The sequence below is a fragment of the Schistocerca gregaria genome, chromosome 5 (genome assembly GCF_023897955.1).
Source record: "Schistocerca gregaria isolate iqSchGreg1 chromosome 5, iqSchGreg1.2, whole genome shotgun sequence".
Lineage (NCBI taxonomy): Eukaryota > Metazoa > Arthropoda > Insecta > Orthoptera > Acrididae > Schistocerca > Schistocerca gregaria.
Window position 1 is genome coordinate 323,184,413 of NC_064924.1, and position 24,413 is coordinate 323,208,825.

The 24,413-nt window shown below is 41.5% G+C and overlaps 1 protein-coding gene across 2 annotated transcripts in view; it reads left to right on the plus strand.

Moving 5' to 3' along the window:
* The window catches only part of LOC126272290 (uncharacterized), a 369,363-nt gene that overhangs the window by 47,530 nt on the left and 297,420 nt on the right, over positions 1–24,413 (plus strand). The window contains exon 1 of one of the 2 annotated variants that reach the window (XM_049975052.1): positions 18,798–18,944. The exons of the other annotated variant lie outside the window; for it this stretch is intronic. The gene's annotated coding sequence lies outside the window, so the exon portion shown is untranslated. Of the gene's footprint in view, positions 1–18,797; positions 18,945–24,413 lie in introns of those variants that run through there. 2 annotated transcript variants of the gene reach the window in all.

A 24,413-nucleotide genomic window follows, 5' to 3' on the forward strand; every position in this document is an offset into this window, starting at 1 on the left:
AGGGAGCTTTGAGTCCGCGCCCTGAGGCGCCTTATTGCCTGCGCAGGTGAGCCGCTTTGCCACCAGATTAAGGCAGTAATTAGAAAAAGGAATCCGATTCCCCGCGCTGGTCCTGAAAGAGAGCCTCCAGGCAATAAAATTGCTACGGTCTCACGCGACCTGTACTGATGCTGTCATTCTTCATTAAGGAGCTGGACCGCCTGAAATCTTCTTGTGCCTCCGTTGGATATGATTAACTATTTTAGTAATCCCACAGAAACTTTTTTGAACTATACGAAACTTGACAGTAAAAACTATTCAAACTGAAACCTATTTATAAAACTATAATCGTGATCGCTAGAATTATTGGTGAAAGCATATCTTCACAGCAGCTTTTTATATTAATTGGCGACTCCATGGCGTGTTGTGTGAACCACGACCAAATAGTGGATAGACGTGGAAGGAAAATCAGCCTTGGCCGTATTTTGTTGTTTTATTGTCAGCAAAATCGATTTTCGGCCACTTAGTGACCATCCTGAGAGCTAGAAGTTAAAAATTTTCACATAACGATCATTGTGTATAAAACCGAAAATGAGAACTACATTTTCGTATGAGCATAACAGTTGGTAGGAACATACCTGTAATATACAATTAAAATTGGTAGGCACTGCTATCAAGCTATAACTACAAGCTTATAGCGATTTACATGCACCTGTACAACAGAACTCGGTGTGACAGGGCTTGGAACGCCCTCTATGTGACATGTGTCACGTGAAGACTTCATATTACTGGTTTTGCAAGATATTAACACGAAATACTTATTGTGCATTTGTGATTCATAAAGAAATTCAAATTTAAAATGTGCGTAAAAAACTAAGCAGACGAAAGGCGAAAGAAACATCTAAAATACACTGGCGTATTATTTTTTAAAAAACCAACTTACAAAACATAAGACAGATCGATACTAAGTTGTCAGATTGCAGGACAAGCAAAAGATGAAAAGGAAAGGAAAGCTTTTTATATTACACATTATTTGTGAAAAAAAGTAAAAATATTACAGTACCAACGCGGATCTCAAAATGGAGCAGTACTGTTGTTCCAACCTTATCTTAAGATCACATAAAAAAATCATTTAACAAATATGTAATGTTAACATTATTCTCGTAACGAACACAGAACTGCTCAGTAGCAGATATAAGAGAAGGGGTACAGCGTTCTACCTCGGAACATTTTCAGAAATTCGTCTCTGGCCAGCCCCGCAAAAGCAGTTTGAATATTTCCCTTTTCCATTTTTTTAATAATGGCACTTTTGTGTGCTGCAGTCTTTTTCTGAAACTACAAAAATTAGTGCAGAAATGTATGGTTTCGTAAATGTGAAAAAAGATCCAAGATAAAACATGGTCTTATAGCTTGGAACAAATATTCTTTTAAAATGTAAAAGCATTCAGTCGTAAAAATGATGTCGGTTCTGTATTTAACAGTCCGTCTCTTACATTAGTACTGTACTACAGACCAACAGTTTGTAAACGACATCAGTTTAACGATAAGCGTTATCAAAAATGAGTTACATGTTAAAACATTTAAAAATACACGCTAATGCAAATCAATACAATTTCTTTATTTTGAACACAGGCATAATTGTTAAGTTACTACAGAAATTCAGTCCATTTTCAATAAACACATTTTCCGTGGTAATCGACCTTCCTCTGAATACACAAGATGCTGCACGACCGAAAAAGTATGACTCAACCGTCCACCCATTGTACAAGTAGTTTTAAAACTGAATAAAATTTTGCATGCTCTAAAATTCTGTGGCTGAAGAATATAGTATAACGTCCAAATCGTTTTAGCTTATTATACAGCACTTACATGAGTAGAATTAAAAATAAACTGATGGAAAAAAATCACCATATCAAGAAGGAGCTGTACCCCATAATCGAAAGTTGGTAAGCGTGTTTCTACGTCTTGAAGATAACGTCTACTCAAATTTAGCGCCAATCTCATACAAGTGGGGCTAGGAGTGCCACTGTCAGGTTTCAATCAGGTTTGTTTTGTTGTGTCTATTAATCCTGCATACCCGGTTCGCTAGACAAACAATCAAACAACTAGTATTAATGAGTTTTAGTACAACAAGAGAGCTACAATACTTAACTTTGATATATTTGTCGCAAGCAAAGGGCGACATGCAAAATAGTCTTCTTCAGCGTAGACAAATCCAAGTCTGTGCTACGTAGAGATTACTAACGAAGTGGCTAATGTTGAAACTCATGTCCAAGTAGTTTGCCACTAGTCATGCTCGGAGCTTATGTCCTCTTCACAAAAGGTTTTTGTTTACCTTTACTGTTATTTTGACACCCTATACAAAGGTAGTCAGGCAACGGCAATACTAGGCCACTCTTCGACCACAGATAATACATTGGTTACAAGTGGAGACATCGAAAAACGGAACAACCCGGTGGATATACAACAGTAGACACACAAATTTAAAAATAAATGAAGCCGTTCACAAGTAAAGCTTCCAAATAAAAACGTTCAGCACTCGGGCACTAATAGAGGCGACAGAAACAGTACACGTGAATGAAGGAGCAGAACTGACGAAACACTGCATCACTAACACCATGGCACACACAAAAACACTGGCGACGGTCTCCAGTAAGCGAAAGTTCACTTGACATGTATGAGTCCAGGGACCTGCCAAAAGGGGTAAAAGGGTGGCTAGGAGGGAGAGGGGAGGGTGTAGATGCCACTGGCAGAGGAGATGGGAGGGGGAGGAAAGAAGGAAGAGGGGTAGGGGAAGCCCAGTGGGAGGAGGGAGGGAGGAAGAGAGGAGGGAGAGAAGGTAGAGAGGGTGCCCTCGGGAAAAAACACAGGGTGGAGTAGAGGAGGATCGTAGTTGGTAGGAGGGGTAGATGGAGGGGATGAGTGCATCTCCAGGAAGGGAAATGGTGGAAGCCACCTTGGGTGAGGGTATGGTGAGTGGAGAGATGGAGAGCAGGTGGGATGTGGGAATGCAGGTGTGGCTGCAGACAAGGGTGGGAGAGGATGGGAGAGACAAGCGGGTGAGGAGGATCAAGTTTGCGGGAGGTGTAGAGAATCTGTATCCATTCGAGGAAAAGGAGGTGGTGTGGTAATAGAATAAGGTCATGTAGGATCCGCTTGGGGGAGGGGAGACAGATGCGATAGGCGAGGCAGAGCTCATGGTGTTCTAGGATTTGAAGGTATTTATAAAAGGTAGGAGGGACAGAGACCCAGGTGGGACGGGCGTCACAGAGGATAGGGCGGACAATGGGTTTATAGGTGTGGGGGATGGTGGACGGGTTCAGACCCCATGTGTGGCCAGAAAGGAGCTTGAGGAGACGGAGTCGGGAACGTGCCTTGGCTTCAGTAGACTGGAGATGGGGAGGTCCAGGAGAAGCGACAGTCAAGGGTGACACCATGGTAGTTAAGGGTGGGGGTGCCTTGGCTTCAGTAGACCGGAGATAGGGGTCCAGGAGAGGCGACGGTCAAGGGTGATGCCATGGTACTTAAGAGTGGGGGTGACGGTGATAGGACGGCCGTAAATGGTGAGATAGAAGTCCACTGGTTACACCAAGAGGTGAATGGGTCAAGATGGGATTGGAAAAGGTGTTGGGAGCGTTGCAGGGTGGGGGCGAGGGAAATGAAGGCGGTGTCATCGGTATAATGGAGAAGGTTGATGGGGGGGTGAAGGTGGCAGCATGTACTCTGTATACAAAAAGTGTAGAACAGGGGAGAGGATGGAACCTTGGGACACATCAGCAGAGGGGTAGAAGGTGTAGGATTCCGTGTTATGGAAGGTGACATAGGAAAGACGTTGGGAAAGAAACGATCCGATCAGAAAGACATAGTTGATAGAAAGGGCGACACACAGTCGTAGGTGCGTTCAAGGTCGAGGGAGAGGAAGATGGTGCAGCGACAGTAGTTGAGCTGTTTGGAGAGGAAATGAGTGAGGTGAATGAGAAGGTCATTGATAGAGAAGGACGGCCGAAAGCCACACTGGGTAACAGAGGAGGCGGTGCTGGCGGAAATGCTGGTGGATGCGACAGTTCACATAAGGGCCGCAGTGTAGCGTTGTCGTCTTGGAGGGAGTTCGGTCAGTCTGCGATTGGCGGACCTCTTCTCACAGCCGTCTCTTCTCTGACGTTCCTGACTGGCGTGCCGGCGCTGGCTTTACGCCGTAACATGCTTTAAAGTCACTGAGTTTGAACGAGGTCATGTAATAGGGACACGAGAAGCTGAAGTTTCTTCGGCGATACTACAGAAAGGCTTAGCAAGACTATAGCCACTGAACCTGACTGGTGACAGCGGTGGGCACAAGAACGTACGGTGGCTAGAAGACTGCGCTCTGGACGGCCACGTGGCACTATCGAGAGGAAAATCATGCTCATTCGCTGAATGGCTCTGGCGCAACGTGTTGCATCAGAAGCAGCAATCCGACCAGCAGTTCGCACCACAGTGACACAACGACCTGTTAAAAATCGGTTACTGCAATGACAGCTCCGTTTCAGAAACCCTGTAGGGTGCATTCCACTGACCCCTAACCATCGCAAAAGACTTTTGTGGTGCCAAGCGAGAGTTCATTGGAGTGCAGACTTAAGGTCTGTTGTGTTTTCTGATAACAGCTGGTTCAGCCTCGGTGCCAGTGATGGTCGTGTGTTGGTTAGAAGGAGGTGAGTTGAGGGCAAGCAACTGACGTGTCTGGACCGACACTTGCAGAAGTGATCCGTGGTGCGATTTCGTATGAAAGCAGGAGCACTCTCGTGGTTATCCCACGCAAACCAACTGAAAATTTGTAGGTCAGTCTGGTGATTCGACACGTTGTGCCGTCATTCGTAAAGAGCATTTCAGGGTGTGTATTCCAACAGGACAACCCTCATGCACATACCGCTGTTGCAATTCAACATGCACTGCAGAGTGTCGCCATGTTGCCTTGGCCCGCTCGATCACCAGATCTGCCTCCAATTGAGCACAATAGGACACCCTTGGAGTCTAGTGTTATCCACAAGACAGCGTTAACTACGCCTGTATTGACCGCCTAAGCGCAACAGGAATGGAACTCAATCAGAGAAACTGCATTCCGGCACCTGTACTACACAGTGCATGCACACTTATCTGCTTGCTTGCTGTTACGCCAGGTTTTTATTTATCAACATTTCAAATTTACAATTGATTATCTTGCGCATGTGCATTACCTGTGATCTGCAATATTAATCACTTACATATGTTACCAAAACAAATATGTTACCGAAATTTCATTAACATGTTTAATTATTTTTTGATGTTGAGATTTTTTTCCTTCGGTGTATTTACAAATATTGTACAGAAGACAGTTTCGTCTCTGAGGACAACAAGAACATCAGATAATACCGGAAACTGTATGTTTATTAATAATATCAATAACAGAAAGTTGTATAGGTATTTGTTTTCTCATATATGGAAAAACATACCACAGTGTTGTTTCACATAAGAATTTACCCATATTAAAGTATTTCTTAGTCGTTTTGGCCCAGGAAAAACTTACGTTTGCGGAGCTTTAGATTATTAAAGTCACAGCAATCATAGCTAACACTTGGTTCAAGAATCATAACAGATGGTTGTGTACATGGAAGAATCCTGGAGATACTAAAAGGTATCAAATAGATTATATAACTGTAAGACAAAGATTTAGAAACCAGGTTTTAAACTGTAGGATATTTCCAGTGGCAGATGTAGACTCTGAACACAATCTACTGGTTATGAACTGTGGATTAAAACTAAAGAAATTACAAAAAGGTGGGAATTTAAGGAGATGGGACCTGGATAAACTGACTAAACCAGAGGTTGTACAGAGTTTCAGGGACAGCATAAGGGTACAATTGACAGGAATGGGGGAAAGAAATCCAGTAGAAGACGAATGGGTAGCTCTGAGGGATGAAGTAGTGAAGGCAGCAGAGGATCAAATAGGTTAAAAGACGAGGGCTACTAGAAATCCTTGGGGAACATAAGAAATAACATAAGAAATATTGAACTTAATTGATGAAAGGAGAAAATATAAAAATGCAGTAAATGAAGCAGGCAAAAAGGAATACAAACGTCTCATAAATGAGATCGACAGGAAGTGCAAAATGGCTAAACAGGCATGGCTAAAGGACATATGTAAGGATGTAGAGGCTTATATCACTAGGGGTAAGATAGATACAGCCTACAGGGAAATTAAAGAGATCTTTGGAGAAAAGACAGCCACTTGTACGAATATCAAGAGCTCAGATGGAAACCCAGTTCTAAGCAAAGAGGGGAAAGCAGAAAAATGGAAGGAGTGTATAGAGGGTCTATACAAGGGCGATGTACTTGAGGACAATATTATGGAAATGGAAGAGGATGTAGATGAATATAAAATGGGAGATACGATACTGCGTGAAGAGTTTGACAGAGCACTGAAAGATCTGAGTCGAAACAAGGCCCCCGGAGTAGACAACATTCCATTGGAACTACTGACGGCCTTAGGAGAGCCAGTCCTGACAAAACTCTACCATCTGGTGAGCAAGATGTATGAGACAGGCGAAATACAGGCAGACTTCAAGAAGAATATAATAATTCCAATCCCAAAGAAAGCAGGTGTTTACAGATGTGAAAATTACCGATCTATCAGTTTAATAAGTTACAGCTGCAAAATACTAACGCGAATTCTTTACAGACGAATGGAAAAACTAGTGGCAGCCGACCTTGGGGAAGATCAGTTTGGATTCCGTAGAAATGTTGGAACACTTGAGGCAATACTGACCCTACGACTTATCCTAGAAGCTAGATTAAGGAAGGGCAAACCTACGTTTCAAGCATTTGTAGACTTAGAGAAAGCTTTTGACAATGTTTATTGGCAAGTAAGACGTTTCTGAAGAAGAGAAATTTGTTAACATCGAGTATAGATTTAAGTGTCAGGAAGTCGTTTCTGAGGGTATTTGTGTGGATTGTAGCCATGTATGGAAGTGAAACGTGGACAATAAATAGTTTGGACAAGAAGAGAATAGAAGCTTTCGAAATGTGGTGCTACAGAAGAATGTTGAAGATTAGGTGGGTAGATCACGTATCTAATGAGGAGGTATTGAATAGGATTGGGGAGACGAGACGTTTGTGGCACAACTTGACTAGAAGAAGGGATCGGTTGGTGGGACATGTGTTGATTCATCAAGGGGTCACAAAGTTAGCATTGGAGGGTAAAAATCGTAGAGGGAGGCCAAGAGATGAATACACTAAGCAGATTCAGAAGGATGTAGGTACTGGGAGATGAAGGAGCTTGTACAGGTTAGAGTAACATGGAGAGCTGCATCAAACCAGTCTCAGGACTGAAGACCACAACAACATGTCACAGCATAAGAAATTGGTTTGCGATTAGTTTCTGCTGTGTCGTCCGAACAAGACACAGCCAGGGCAAAAGCACCACCAGAGCAAAGATGCCAGCTGGTGCCACTGCCATAGAGACTCGCCACTTGCACGAGTTCCACCAACGCCACAGATGGCGCTGAGGATGAAGATACAAACTTCGCCTGGGCCAATTGCCACCAATGACCGGATGACATCGGACATAAGTCTACTCGGCAGCTTTTGTCCATTTTATTATAAATCATCGTCCATGGCTGAGTTAGACAGAAGACGTCATTTAGTCAACTCTTAGGCATTTGCCATGTACTGTGAAGTTTAGCTACGATTATATTAAGCTAGCCATTGAGGGCATCTTTGTGCTAGATTACAAGCAGAGTTGCAGACTTCCTAATTCAACAAGTCACAAAGATAAGTAAACGTTACTCATTTGAGTGACTTTGTTACTAATTTGTTGGAGTGTTGTAGAACCTTCCTTCCCCCATCCTGTTACCTGACCCCGGGGCATAGCTGTATAGTAATGACAGGGAGAAATTATCTTACCGGTGCACTGAACCAGAAGCTGTTTCACGAACTCACAAATTCGGCCTACCGTAGCAACAGTGGCAACTCGGCCTCCACAGCAGTAACGACGAGGCCTTTACAAAAATGGCGACGAAGGTTTACAAAAGTTTCGAGTAGAGAAATAGTGGTAACCAATCAGTGCACATTAAGATGTCATATACGTGTAGAAAATAGCAGAGCGAACCTAATCACTATTGTGATTTGAGAAATCCCATGGAACAGGATGTACAATATTGATAGCTACTCATGTAGCCTTCGTCCCAGGAACAGAAATTGATAATATCAGAAGACGTCTTATAACACTACCGGCTAGTACTAAATACCATATACCGACGAAGGTTTTGCTGTTAAAGGGTGTTAATTTGCCGTGATCGTGCCTTTGATGGTTAGGGTGTGGGACTATTTTTGTTTCTCTAAACAGTATCAAGCAATGTAACTGTAGTCTTACATGAACAACACAGAAGAAATATTAACCGTTTTTGCAACTACTGGTTCTGAATAACACTTACTATCTGTGCATTAAAGCAGATAGCTAATGATCGTTATAGGTCAATAATGCCTAATGTTGGACAACATTGCCTTGGACAAGAGGTTCATATACGAGAATACTGGAAAATACTGTCACTGAAATGGGTTTAGGTTATTACATTCTCCATCCTGAGTATCATTTTTATTCTCAAGGAGCGTTAATCTTCATATATTATTTAGCTCAAATGGAACATGTGGTACCTGGATCCAGTACAGATGAGTAGATGTAGTCAGCTGCTTATTATAACACATAAATTTTAGAGACGCGGCAAGATCACTTCATGAATATTGTAGTTACAACATGAAACTTAAATTGGCCTCAACAGTTAGCATCGGGATCAAGAAAGTAATCTATCAGTAGACCTAGATCAATGGTGAATATTTTAGTCACAACGTAAAACGTGAAACACTATTAACTATATAAACATGATACTACAAACAGTTACTTCCAGACCTGACAATAATTAGTCCTTATATTGGACATTCAAAATCTACTAGCCAGCTACTGTCATGAATCATAACGCTTTTTGCAGGTAACTGTAATACTGTACTAAAATGTCAATAAGAAAACTCTTTAAGCTAAATGCTTTAAATCTTTTTTTGGAAGTTGAACTCTGATGGATCTTTAACTATCCTTTTATGAAAAAAAATCATGGAGTACTTGATAACTAATGCTCACTGAATAATCATGTAATTTACTACTCCACAAAGTTGATTAACTATAGAGATAGTTCACTGATATGAATTTTGAGCTGAATAAAATAGGATACTCGGAAATATCGCAGCAATCGGGATGGGGTCAAGGATAAAATACGGGTGCTCAACACAAAATTTAAAAAACACAAACTCAGTACTGAAACAGAAATTGCATAAGTGTAGTATGCATTTATATTGTACTCAAGTGATAATTTTAAATGAAGATGGTCTTAGAATCGATGTCCTGTGGCTTTAAAAAATGGCAAAAGTTTCCATGGCTCTTGCTGGGTAATAAGCACTGAAAATTCCCTTCTTACCGTCGGATTTTCGTTCCACAGAGCTAACCAAAGTATGTCATGAATAATAAGCCAAATGACTTCCACATCCGAGGCTATCTTATATAATCTTGCTGTTCTTCTTGGCTCCTTTAGTGCACATGATACGAACACTTTGCTTGCTAACCACCGACTAACTCTTGCCACAGAGCAGCCTTGCAGTTTTACCGGCAAATCTGCCTTATCTATTCCCGCAAAGCCAGTTTCGCTGCGGAGGGACTTCCCTCCAAGTTTAGCGTTGTTACAAACCAAATTTATCCATTCTTGAACCAGTATTACAATTAAAGTTTTAACATTCCCTTTATTTTACAGAACGTTATTTTTAAAATTTCATATTCGGGTTGATTACATTGACATAAATAGTGCCTAAAACGTTTACACCGATGTTACATGAAAGAGCTCGGTGATATAGAAATCACAAAAGCAAGAACAGACAAATACGTTAGATGAAACAAACATAAATAACATCGATAATAGTGTTACAGTGTGTTGGAAGTGAATGTTTCTACAAAAGAGAAAAGACTGCCGGAGAAAACACCAGGTAGTCTAAAGCTGACGGCTCTGCCGTCTTTAAGTCCGAATTATTGAGAAGTGTGTTCGGCTGACGGCTTGTGATAAACTGTCTACTGTTTAAAAAGTTAGTCGCTGTCACCCGCCAGGCCACGTAAGCCCTGGAAAATGTGAATTATCATGTTTTCGGCTTTAGTTTACTGAAGTCTACATGGTTAGACTCATTTCGACTTTGAATGACGGGATCTGGCTGTAGCTTCTCATTGTTGTTAAATAAACGTAACACACTAAACTAACTCACCAGGCTTCCTTAAGCAGGCTATTCTTTCTTCCAGCATTATGAAACGGCGAAATTGAGAATATCCCAAAAGCGTGCCAATTGCAATTCATCATTTCGTATTTGTTACCAATAGGATTTTTATAGTACCATAGCTCTGTGTATCCCCTGCTCCGTCTTCGTCCTGTTTACTCATTACTATACCGTGAATATAAAATTTGTTTCATTTTGGACTCTGTCCTGTGTTAACTATCCTGTGTAACTCCCTACCAGGATACGACTTGAACTAATGTCTACTCTGAATTATCAGAAGAAACTGTGGTAGAACATATCCAGTATTGAGATAGCTCAACAAAAGACAACAAATTTTTAAAAAATGACAAAGGAGACTCTTGAAAGTCCACTCCTGATAAAGCGACGGAGTTACTGTGAAAGTGCTCATTAACGCAAAGCGCAATCCACACGGTATCACACGTGTCATTCTGTGTAACCAAACAATACTCTACGAAGCGCTTGACTGAGACTGCCACAGGGAATTTGATTTCGCTACAGTTTGTAGTACACTTCGTAGGCAACTTGACAACAGTACCTCAAAGAATCCCATAAACGAAGTCGGCACGGCACACAAGAGTGGCTTTATTCCGCCTTCGTTTGATCAGCAGTAAGGCAGTGTGCTCCTTATTATGGAAGAGAGAATAACCCACAACGAAAGAAACCCGCAATAGAGTGTTACGTTACACTTTCAAAAGAGAAGATGGCAACTGCTGTAGCACTGTCTTACTCCGAGTAGCCACATAATGCTGCAATTAGCTAAGCGAGAAGTTTTGTGGAGCTACAGTAAATCACTTCTAGAAGTGTGCTGAGAATTCTGTAATGAATAAAAACTGTGTACTCCACATTCTGGGGGAGGACGGGGGGGAGGGGGGGGGGGAGAATAAGTTTCCGCTTTTACCCGCTTGCAGGCACGTGTGAGGGAAAGGGTGTTTCCGTATCAGCTGTAACGGTTGTCAATTCTTACTCATGCATTCGCCCTGCACACAACTGATCAGCAGCTGTGCCATAAATTAAAACACGGAAGAAATAAGATTTCGTGAAAGCACATTGTACAGACACTCATTTTCAAGCACTCCTTACGCTATATATTTCTCATTGACACCCCTAACACGAGACGTCGCCATGCCACTAGATCGCTGAGAATGTGGGCAGTCGCAAACATAAGGCGATGTACGGCCTGTCTCTTCTAAGAGTCATCGGGCGCATTCAATCTGAAATTCCCGCAGGATTCTTCAGTTTAGATTATGCAACGTATAGCTGGAGTCAGCCCAAATAAATGCTGCACATCACGTCTTTCATGTGACGCCCAGTGCCATTCCCATCTGACAGAGCAGTTCGTGTTAGGCTATTGCGATGGTTGTTTTATCGATGCGTATTTACAGAGACACTAATGAAGGAGGAATAACTAGTACTGTACCAGCGATAGCACTGTCCTGGCCCCCGCTGACTGCTGCCGCAGCCGGCCGGTGAGGCCGAGTGGTTGTAGGCGCTTCAGTCTGCAACCGCGTGACCGCTACCGTCACAGGTTCGAATCCTGCCTCGGGCATGGATGTATGTTATGTCCGTAGGTTAGTTAGGTTTAAGTATTTCTAGGTTCTAGGGGACTGATGACCTCAGATGTTAAATCCCATAGTGCTCAGAGCAATTTGAACCATTTTTGAATTGCTGCCGCCGCGCAGAAGCACTGCTCAGTCTCTGCTCAAGTACTCGTTATTTTTCATGTTTTATTGCTCCTGTTAATATATATCGATAAAATTAATCCCACGCTAGAGTAATATGGAACCGCTCTACCGAATGGACCCGTAAAATTCCGATTTAAAATACAATGGTATTCAAAATTAAAGCAACAAACCGAAATTTTGCAAGGTTGGTTGATTTTGCATCAAAAAGGTATAAACGGGTGATAGCAAAGTAGAAAGAATGTAAAGAATACAGAATGTAAGCAACTGTAATATGAATAACAGTAAACGAAAAAATTCTTCGTTTGTTTCAACTTTAGAGATATGAACACACATTTCGACAGCTGGCTAAGGTAGTCACCATGGAGCGTGACCACCTCTAGTAGTAATATAGGCTGGACAACGACGGAGCGTGCTGTGAATAACGCCATCAATGCCATGTTGAGTCCATATCACCCATTCCTCCAGCAGAGCTGCTCGCAAGTTTCGGAGAGTGGTTGGTCGATGTGACGTCATGAAACCCTTCTCTCTAGTCCATCTCAGACATGCTCTATGCGATTCATATCGGGAGAATGAGCAGGCCACGCCATGTGTGCAGTATCTTCCGTTTCCAAGCAAACAGCAACCACTCGTACTCTATGAGATCGGGCATTATCGTCCATTAATACGACGTCTGGGCGCACAGCACCTTATAACAACCGCACATAACTTCCTGAGTTCTCGTCATGATACCTGTAATTAATCAAATCTTTCCAATTCAGACGCAAAATTTCATGAAGAGGTGTTCGAGTGATTAACATAATCCCTGTCCACACTATAAGCAATCCTTCTCGATATCGGTCTCTTTACACAGTGTTCGGGTCTCGAAATAGCGGTACACATTCCCTCCAGATGCGAATCCGTCGAGAATCGCTCTGCAGACCAAATCGGAATTCATCTGCAAAAAGAACATTGGTCCACAGTTCGACTTTTCATGTGGCATACTGACGACTCCACTCATGACGTTATCTTCTGTGAAGGCGCGTCAGAGGCATACATACACAAGATCGTCTCCGACAATAAAGGCTACTCTGTCGAAGCTTTGTCTACATCGTTTGCCTCGATACAACACGTCCAATGGGTGCTGCGAGTTCAGATGCCAGTTTCTGCGCAATGTTAAGGAGGTACCGTCGTGCACTTACAGCCAAATAACGGTCCTCTCTGACTAAAGTCACACATGATCGACCCTGCCATGGTCTACGGGAAACAGTTTCGGGTATCTATCAACTCTCTTTGGGATACGGTTTCGGTCTCTACAAATTGTCGCCACGACCGAAAAACAACAGAACTATTCGCGTTAAGCCATCGGGCCACATGAGTTTGCGACTGTCCTACTTTCATTCTTCCTATGGCCCTCCGGCGGAGCCATTGGAAGGCGTCCTCCCTATGCCACACTGCACTATCTGTAACTGTGTACGCCGGCAGCGGTGGCCGAGCGGTTCTAGGCGCTTCAGTCCGGAACCGCGCGACTGCTACGGTCGCAGGTTTTAATCCTGCCTGGGGCATGGATGGGTGTGATGGCCTTAGGTTAGTTAGGTTTAAGTAGTTCTAAGTTATATGGGATGATGACCTCCGATGTTAAGTCCCATAGTGCTCAGAGCCATTTGAACCATTTTTGTAACTGTATACACTACGATTGTGGAAATGGGACTACCCGGCAAAAACTACTCCTTTTGATAGGCGTCCTAACTTCATCGTTGGTATGGTTTTCCATTGACCGAAATGCCATCTTACTGTAGAACATGATCGTACGGACATCTGTTCATTGTTTGTATGATAATATTGTGAATTAGATACAGGGTGGGGAAATAGTGGTTGTTGCTTCAAGCCGACGCTTCTCATTGACACTGGGCATCCCAAGTAAAGACATGATAAGCAGTATTTGTTTAGCCTGATCCCAGCTACAAATTGCAAAAACGAATTTGCGTTTGTCTGTGAGACACCAGATAAAATGCGCCCGATGACCCCAAAGAGACACACTCTGCATACAGATCAGAACTTCGAAACTAATCTCGACTTAATTTTGTTATAGATACCATCGGTGACCATGCAGCTCGTTAGAATGAAGTTACAATGGAATGAGCCACCGAGGACACAGAGGATAGTGCGACTGCAGGGATTTATCTCTGGTACGCCTCCCGCGAAACCCACATTCTCAACGTATTCTCACGCACTGCATTGGTATTGGATAGAGCGTCTGCCATGTATGCAGGAGATCCCGGGTTCGAGTCCCGGGCGGGGCACACATTTTCATCTGTCCCCGTTGACGTATGTTAACGCCTGTAAGCAGCTAAGGATGTTCATTTCCTTGAAGTTAAGGCTCACCGGCCACTTGACCATCTTCTTCTTCTGTGCGAATGCACAAACAGTGCCCGAACTCTTACGGGAATCGGCAACGCGCCGCGAGTAATGAGTATAATGGGCGCAGGGCACTACGATTGTAATGCGAGACAATACGTTGAGAATCTGGGTTTCGTGGGAGGCGTGACAGAGATAAATCCCTGCAGTCACACTATCCTCTGTCTCCTAGGTGGCTCAGATGGATAGAGCGTCTGCCATGTAAGCAGGAGATCCCGCGTTCGTGTCCCGGTTGGGGCACACACTTTCATTTGTCCCCGTTGACGTATGTCAACGCCTATAAGCAGCTTAGGGTGTTCATTTCATTTTTATTTTCTTAGTTATACCGTAGCTCTCAGGTTGCTGGCAGTTGTCAACTAAAAACAGTCGACACGAGGGTTACCCGTATAACAATTATAACTTCGGACGGCAGATTATAGATATGTTGCAGTTTAATACATGTGGATTATTTTTAATCTCCGGCACCGACATGTTCCAGCGGGTTCAAAGAAGTTCCGTAGGAGGTGCTGGAGCGCAGTTCCAATCGAAATTAAGTCCTGGCTGTAGTGCGTATTCCTTCATGCGATTGTCAAATCGTTAACTAGATTAGAACACAGGCAGCGAAACATCATGCGTTCCTAGGTACACTATCCTGCATATACAACGATCTCCCATATCATAAAGGCTTTTGTCGCACATGGAGATTCTTTTGCAAAGTTCGAAATGGTTTGCAAATCAATAAAAAGGTGGTGTGTGGCATAAGGAGACATTGAACGCAGAAGATTGAGAAATTTACTTTCTTGTTTCTAACCTGATCTAATAACTGCTTAGTTTTTGTAGGAAGCATTTTGTTTAGAGGATGACTGAGTGAACAGAGCTGTACGACACTACGTTTTCCTAAAGGAAACAAAGTCTCCTGAAGGAATTAGTATGAACTGAAGCCAGATGATGTGGTCGATGGCACAGAATGGAAGAGAAAAATATGAGATCACCACATTAATCGTACTCAGAGATATCTCAACCGTGAGAGGAGGCGTAAAAGAGCAAGGGAGTAGTGATTTCGGGCTCCGGAAGATATTCCCAGAAAGATATGTCCAGGTTAAATACCGCAGTGACAGTACAGATGTGTGACATGTACAGACCGCCGTGAAAATGGAGAACGTGGAAAGGTAGACTTACATAAGATACAACAAATAAGATTTTCTGGAGTCCTTTATAAAAAGGTGGACAGCTAGTGGAAAATTCTGCAGTCATGAAGTCAGATTAACTCATCGAATTGGTCAAAAGAGCGTAAGAGTGTATTCGCTATCATAAAAAGAGGCAAGTCACCCAAACCATTAAGAAGCGCTTACAATTACAGTGATCAATCGGAAGGTAAAGACCTGACGGTACAATTAGTGAAATACCAGTTACTGAAATCTACTTCTCTACTACAGCCCATGATGAACTAGTGGAATCCAGTCTTAAGACATCGAAGAACTAATTACAGTAAACAAAGACAATGATGAATTATAGTAACGAGTCATTTTTACGATTCCATCGGATTTAATTCCAGCAAGAAAACAGCAAAATTGTGTAAATGGCTCACTGATTTTCGCACCCAAAATAAAATAGTTGTTACTATTATATTCGTTGGTGTCCTTTGTACATGAAAATTACTATTGTGTTCATCGAAGTCATTTGTAAATGAAAATAGAAATGTAATTCTCTAAAATGTAAAGGACATCAGATAAAGCATATTCCTTTTAGAGAGCCACGCAGGAATTTAATTAAAATATGGCACAGTTATCCACGACCAGAAACGGATAATCACCGCACTATGTACCAGTTGAGTGTAAAATTAGATTCACGAAAGCAGAAAGAACAGCACACACTGGTTGAAGGCTAGAAATATAAAACAGAATGGAACAGTTCTTTGAGAAACGTAGAAGCAATAATTCGTACTGCTCAACATGATAGTTGAAATTAAATTAAGATCTAATTAAGTTTGTCCAAATAGGTATTAGATTGTAGAAAAGCAAAACCAGAGAACCTTGGATGATGTAAGAAGAATTACATTTAATTCGTGAAACTGAATTCACATAACTTTAATTATACTACAAAAATTAAAGATGTTCTACAACACAAAAGAAAAAAATATATAAATTGCACCGAAATCCAGACAATGTAAAGAAATCATCGTCAAAGAAATTATCATTGCAAAAAATTAAGAGTATGAAATCATAATAAAGAAACTGTAGAAGATTTAGATCTCTTCACAAGAAATAAAAGCTAAATTTGGAAAGCTATTTATAGAAAAAGGAGAAAAAATCTGTGGGAAGAATACACTGAATATCTCCATAGCCCCAAATATTACGCAACGTTATAGGAAATAATAATGAAAGTGTAGGAGAGAAAGCTATGTGCATAATAATAGAAACCCATAGTCTGTTTGTAACTGATTTTTTTCCAGTTTTCATCTGTTGACTTAACTTTTTTCATATATTTTCTCCGTAGTCTGTTTGTAACTGATTTTTTCCAGTTTTCATCTGTTGACTTAATTTTTTTTCATATATTTTCTCTTAATTTGGTGATATATAAATTTCTATTAGGTACTTCCAAAGTATGAAACTGAATTGTCTCATGTGCTGGAAATTTTAACTTCAAATTCGAAAATGAATAGTGATGCATGTATTACAGAAGTTACGTGGTTGAAGAAATGAACTACCGTAGCTTATTCCATTCACGTTCTAGAGTAAAAACAGCATCTGATTAGATTTAACTCCATTGTTAGAAGCCAGAAGTAAAGGGTCAGGCGTTAAGTGGATCTCTAGTGAGGACTTCATTTGAAGAACCATTATATGAGTGAACCCTGATGTGCTGCGATATTTGAATACAACTATGGTATGTTGGGTTACCTGGATCAAACTCCTTGTACAGAACAATACCCCAACTGTAACAGCAGTGGGACTAGTTGAATTCATAGGGTATGGGAAAGAGAGCTCCCCCATTGGCAACATCGTAGGGAAGTTTTCGGACGATCCTTTCAAGCTGAGTAATTTCAATTGTACTTCTCAATGTGAATTTATGATTCTGAAAATACATGTGTAATAACGTTATACGAAGGAGGGAAATCTGCCAGACACTCTTTTTCACAAACCGACTTATTCTCCTGCAGCATGAGTAATAAAACTACTTTACATTGGTAAAATTCATTATGAATGAGGACGTACAATGCTCATGCACTTACTCACAGGTGCTTAAACATGTAAAAGGAAGGAAAAAATGTTAGGCGTTGTCCTCTACAGAACAGGGTCAAAGAACAGTGACAATAGAAGCTAGGATGTAAAATGAGTATTGATATTTTAGAACATTTTCATTTGAAAAAACTTACAGCATGGCAGAGTTTCACACTAGCATGGGGATAAAGCTGTCTGTTGTGGATTACAACCTACTACGAGGGTGGACCTAACCTAACCTAACTTCCGTCATGGTTACCGCGAAGTGGACAACCTAGCACGAAACAGAATTAAAGAAATAAGCTATTCCGTCATCACTACGATGACTTTCTTGAGCAGGGCCTAGAGTATCTGTCTTCAACATAAAATTTCCCAAATTCAGCATAGGAAACCTTCTTTCATTTGGCTATGAAACCACTTAATTGTAGATCTTGTAACTTCTACGTTCTCAGTGATCCATGAACCTTCGTGAACATCGGTTTGCGGTAGCCTAGCAGGATTATCAGTTGCTTTTATCAGGCTCATCGGAAAAAGTGTGTCAGAAGTTTTCGATTTAAAAAAAATCAAAACCGGCTGTCTGATGTTGTCATTCGTCGACAATCACTAGATTATTCACCTTTAGGTTGTATGCCGAAATAGCTGAAGTATACTAAATGTTTCTGCATCCATCACATTTGCTTTCCAAACTTGAATCTATCACAAATTGCCGTCGCTCATCTTTACTATCGCCTGCCTACGACATCTGACTTTTTAACTGAACATGATATACTTATTTTCCACCTGTTAATTTCTTTGCCTCTGCTTCCTGATCCTGACAATGGTCTGTGGGCCTAAACATTGGCAGAAAACTTGGCCTTTTGTCATAACCTTCTTGTCTTCTTCAAGGCTGTTAGCTTTCAGGTAAGAGTCGGAGGAACTGTTACGGTCTCTCTCTCTCTCTCTCTCTCTCCCTCTCTATTTCTCTCTTCCTCTCTCATGCACACGCACACACACACACACACACACACACACACACACACACACACACACACACACACACACACAAAGGCGCGCGCACGGCAGCGCTCTTGTGTGTGTGCTTTTGTGTCTTTAAAAGATCCACTAGTTGGCTTAGTACGACAGATATCTTTGCTAACGAAACGGAATCTTCTTATTGCTGCTGTGACGATCTGTGAGTTCGCCGTACGGTGCTACGCCATGTGCAGAGGACAAAATTGACAGGGCTACGATAGCATCGGTGTGCGTTGCTCAGCAACGGTGGGGTGCAGTCTTTAGCCACAAAAGCAGCCAAGTATGGACGTATTCTGCCACCGTGGTTCCTCTGACTGCGGTGGTTTGTTTCGGTACACCTGAAAAGGTAGGAAAACTGCTGTAATTACTTTCTGGAGACCGATACTTTAATCATACGGTCTATCGAATTCATTACGTGTCTGTAGTTTTGACCAGTATTGTATTTTTCTGTTGATGGCATTTATGAAACACAGACTGTTTTTGTTAACTTCTAGTGAATATAACTCAGTTTTGTATATTACGAAATATAATGTTCTTTGTTTCCGAATGCTCCCATCCGTAGTGTAGCATACCTGTAAATATATTTCCGTTTCTTTGCCTTTTTGTGGATTATCGAAAATGTTTTCATACAGTACCGAACGAGCACCTCTTACAGAGAGTTTTGGATGTATAACGCAGCACTTAATGCTCTATGGGAAGATATATGTAAACGATAAGAGATGTGACTTACGGTAATGTCTTGTAATTCGTCCTGTAGGTTATTGGGTTTATGGGTGGTATTATTCGTAACATCAAATGTTTCTCACATCGTCAGGTTATCTGTTACGAATTGTTAGTTGTAGAATAGCAAGAACATTCTATTAAAGATTATATTACTTAAGTCAAGCTCAAAAACAAGTAAATACAGAAAAACAGAAAAAGATAGAGAGTGAGTCTGTACTGTTAAGGAACCACCTACTTATGGTACTGCGTTAGCAGCTAATCCAATGTTTTTTTCAGTTGTGGGTTAAGACAATTTTCATGATGCTGTTTGTTGGTGAAATGGAAAATCTTCGACTGTGAAAGATAATTTATTAATTGCTTTAGTGTGTTGCTGGTGAAGGTGCGTTCAGTAAGGTAATTGAGAAAATGGTGATAAGAAAAACAGTCTTAACATGCAGTGGATAATGTCATATAAATAACTTAAGTTACGAACTGGATCTGGTGAAGGAACATCAGCCATTAAGTCTTAATGGTAATATGGAAGTCACTTAACCTGTACTGAAATAAAAAAATGCATTCAAAAAGAATACCATAACTTTAAAAATGTGTATTTAATGAAAGAAACATAATATAACCTTCTGTTTTACATCATTACAAAGAGCATTTAAAAAGGTTTTTTTTCACTCAAAAACAAGTTCAGAGATGTTCAATATGGCCCCCTCCAGACACTCGAGCAATATCAACCCGATACTCCAACTCGTTCCACACTCTCTGTAGTATATCAGGCATAACAGTTTGGATAGCTGCTGTTATTTCTCGTTTCAAATCATCAATGGTTGCTGGGAGAGGTGGCCGAAACACCATATTCTGAACATACCCCCATAAGAAAAAATCGCAGGGGGTAAGATCAGGGCTTCTTGGAGGCCGTCCAGAACTATTCCCTTTGCACAAACACCCATTCTCTGTAAACTGTTTATACCAACGTTTAATACGCCACCTATCAGGAGGTTTAACACCATACTTCGTTCGAAATGCACGTTGAACAACTGTCGTCGATTCACTTCTGCCGTACTCAATAACACAAAAAGCTTTCTGTTGGGCGGTCGCCATCTTAGCATCAACTGACGCTGACGCCTAGTGAACAGCGCCTCAAGCGAACAAATGTACAACTAAATGAAACTTTATAGCTCCCTTAATTCGCCGACAGATAGTGCTTAGCTCTGCCTTTTGTCGTTGCAGAGATTTAAATTTCTAAAGTTGTGGTATTCTTTTTGAATCTCCCTGTATATTCAAGCGCGTTTCACCTAAATTCAGTGGACTGAATATACATGTTGATCAAAAAGTCAGTATAAATTTGAAAACTTAATAAACCAGGGAATAATGTAAATAGGTAAAACTTGACACACATTCTTGGAATGACATGGCGTTTTATTAGATAAAAAAAACACACCCCATATTGCTATACTCGTTAATGATCTCTTGCGCTCGTCGTTTGGTGATGATCGTGTGCTCAGACGCCACTTTCGTCATGCTTGGCCTCCCAGGTCCCCATACCTCAGTCCGTTCAATTATATTAAATTATAATTATATTATATATTATAATTAATTATATATTATAGTATATTATAATTATATTATAAGTCGCAAGTATATCGTGATCCACCGACATCTCTAAGGATGCTGAAAGACAACATCCGACGCCAATGCCTCAACATAACACCGGTCATGCTTTACAGTGCTGTTCACAACATTATTCCTCGACTACAGCTATTGTTTAGGAATGATGGTGGACATATTGAGTATTTCCTGTAAAGCACTTCGTCTTTGCTTTGTCTTTCTTTGTTATGCTAATTATTGCCATTCTGATCAGAATTGGTTCTAATAAAACACCATGTCATTAAAAGCATGTGTGTCAATTTGTACCTCTCTATCTACATTATTCCGTGATTTATCCAGTTTTCAAATTTATACTGACTTTTTGATCACCCGATATAGAGACATTTACTTTTACACAAGCCAAGTTGCATTTACACAATCTGACACTGTGTTTGGGAACACTGTTTATAACTCTCAGGTCCGTCAGTGAAAACGAAGCCCGCTGCATTTCAGAGTACATACATATAAAGCCACCGAAAACATTCAATAAATTGTTTGAGGTGAAGTATGTATGTAAAAGTATGTGTTTCATCAATTACATTACATGCTGCCATAACTTAAAAAAAAATTCAGTGTGGTACATGTCAACGCCACTTATGCTTCTTAACAGCTCTCAGGTACAAATTTTTAGGGGCGAATTTAGGAACTTAGGAGAGCGTCTTGTACTCCGCTATTGAAGACAACATTAGTTTAACCATAAAGCACGTTTATCATTTTAAATAGTAATTCTGTCAACCTTCTAGGCGTTTATGGAACGGGAGAAACAATTCTTCTCCCCTCGCCTAGTTTATAGCCATTCAAAGCAGTAAGGATGTGAATGTAGGTGAAATGTGAATCATTACGTCTGCTTTTCTCTCTGGAAACGTAGTAGAATTGCAGTCGTTTACGGCAGGTAAACTTGCAGTAGCGTCTCGCGGCTTGATTGAGTGTATGAGATACGAAATGAGAAGTAGGAAAGTTGGGCTCGGGCTGCGCGGAGATTGCCTTTTTCCAGCTAGTTTTGCGGTCCATGCGAACTTTGCTCAGTTGGTAGACGGCACGCAGTTCGGTCAGCTCGTTAAAAGTTTTACGCGTGTTGGCCGATGACATGCCGCTTTCAACTGCGAATCGCTGAGAGCGACGTGTGCTCGTTCTATCGCCGCTTCGTGCCTCATTGCCTTTGATGGTGTTATCTAAACCCTTGTTACTGGCTGCTCTGTCGAGTTTCTCCAGTAACAGAAAGTATATTCACGTATCTCAGAAACTACTGTCTCATCGTATACGGGAATGAATGGGAACTGTGTGGTGCGAGGGGAAATTGGGTGAGATGTTGGTTTAACAGGCACTTGTAAACACAACCATTAAAACTCGTCGTTAAACGTAGCACCTCCCATCCTCAATTCGCGAATTATGTGAAAAAGGAAAAGTTTTCGGTCCTGCACAAACAAACGCCATCGTCGACGAACGAGAAATATAACGTGAAGTCTCCCAAGACTCTACTGATTTGCATGACAATTTAATTTAAAGTAGCTCTTGACCATACAATAAAATCAAAAGAATTTTTCACCCTACGACGTACTGATTTGAAACTTGGAAACCTGTATGAACAATGTGCCGGGCCAGCACGCGAAACCGAAGCTTTTAACCTTCGCGGACCAGTGCTTTACTGGCTTAGTTATACAGGCATGACTCACAACTGGCGCTCACAGCTTTACTGTACCTCTTTACAACCTTCTCCATTTTACAGGAGTTCTCCCTTATGTCTAAAGAACTAGCACTACTAGAATATAGGATATCTCGGAGAAATGGTTCAAATGGCTCTGAGCACTATGGGGCTTAACTTCTGAGGTCTAGAACTTAGTACTACTTAAACCTAACTAACCTAAGGACATCACACACATCCATGCCCGAGGCAGGATTCGAACCTGCGACCGTAGAGGCCGCGCGGTGCCAAGCTGTAGCGCCTAGAACCGCTCGGCCGCTCCGGCCGGCTCGGAAAACTCGTTTATCCACAAAATTGGAATGAAATTGGATTCCGCAGAAAAGAGTGCGCCGATAGACTTTCAGGCGAGTTAAAACTACTGTCTGCGACTCCGAGTGTCGATCGCGGTAGCTTTGCCTTCCGGGGACAAATGTCCTGCGAGAGAACTTCTGTGTAGTTTGCGAGGTAGGGGACAGGTATTGACCGAAATATAGCAATGAGGACGCGTTGTGTGTTGAGCCTGAATATCTCCATAGGTAGAGAATCCGTCCACGAAAGGCAAAGGCTACTGGTTCGGGTCACAGTCCGGCACAGAGCTTTAATCTTACAGGAAACTTCAAGACAGAAACGCTAAGATGTGGCTGTTCTGGGTAATGTTTGAGTACTGTTTAACTAATTTCACAGGCATTAATACTTGAATATTCTGCTTCATTTCGTAAATGTAATATTATCTCTTCTGCTCCAACTGCCTCCCTCCTTCATACATTTGTCACGTTCAAAATAAAGAAACGTCCTGTAACTTGAACTCTTATCTTGTTGACATCATGCCACTTACAAATGCTTGACCACGTTCATTAGTTCTTTGCCTGAATCACTTACTGTTCGCAGCTTGTGGTCTCGCGGTTGCGTTCTTGTTTCCCGAGCATGGAGTCCTGGGTTCGATTACCGGTGGGGTCAGGGATTTTCACCTGCCTCAAGATGACTGGGTGTTTGTGTTGTCCGCATCATTTATTTCATCATCATTCATGCAAGTGTAGGATTGGACTGAGAAACGCAATCCAAACATCATCATCTCATGTATCAATTATTGATCAGTGCGCTATATTTCGTTATTTGAATAGTACTTTTACATACTGGCTTCTGCGTGTCATTTTCCCATGCGATGTCAGAAAATGATAATAGTTTTATCTCACGTTTATACTTTCCTGGCATGACTGCCCCCCCCCCCCCCCCTACACACACACACAAGCTGAAATGTGTTTTCGTTTGTGTTAATTTAGCTCACGTAATGTGTGTCACAATGACGGAAATAGTTGTTGCATATAAATCGAAGAACTGCGATGCATGTCGTGAATGTTTAGTTCTTTTTGTCGTATCCTTACAATCTCTGTCTTACAGATGGCTAACGATGTTATAATTACGCATTCACACGTGTGAGATTCCGCTGAAGCTCAAGCAAACAAACGTAGGTTAGATGACACTCTGTATTTGTTTGCTCGACATGAAACAGTTTAAAATACAGCGTGTTAGCAAATGTTTCTAAGCATCAATTTTAGCTCGCTCCAAAGAATTCAGTCGCGTAGTTATAGGAATGTAGAACCTCCTTTTCTGGTATTTCAACCTTAATCAGCAATGCAAATATGACACTTGGTTCTGATGTAATGAAGGAACGCTATATTCCATTCTTCCTGATGCATGTGAACATTATTGTATGGGATTTTACGCGAACTTCTCTCATACGTAATCCACGATCTAATTAATTCCCTACGTTTTGGA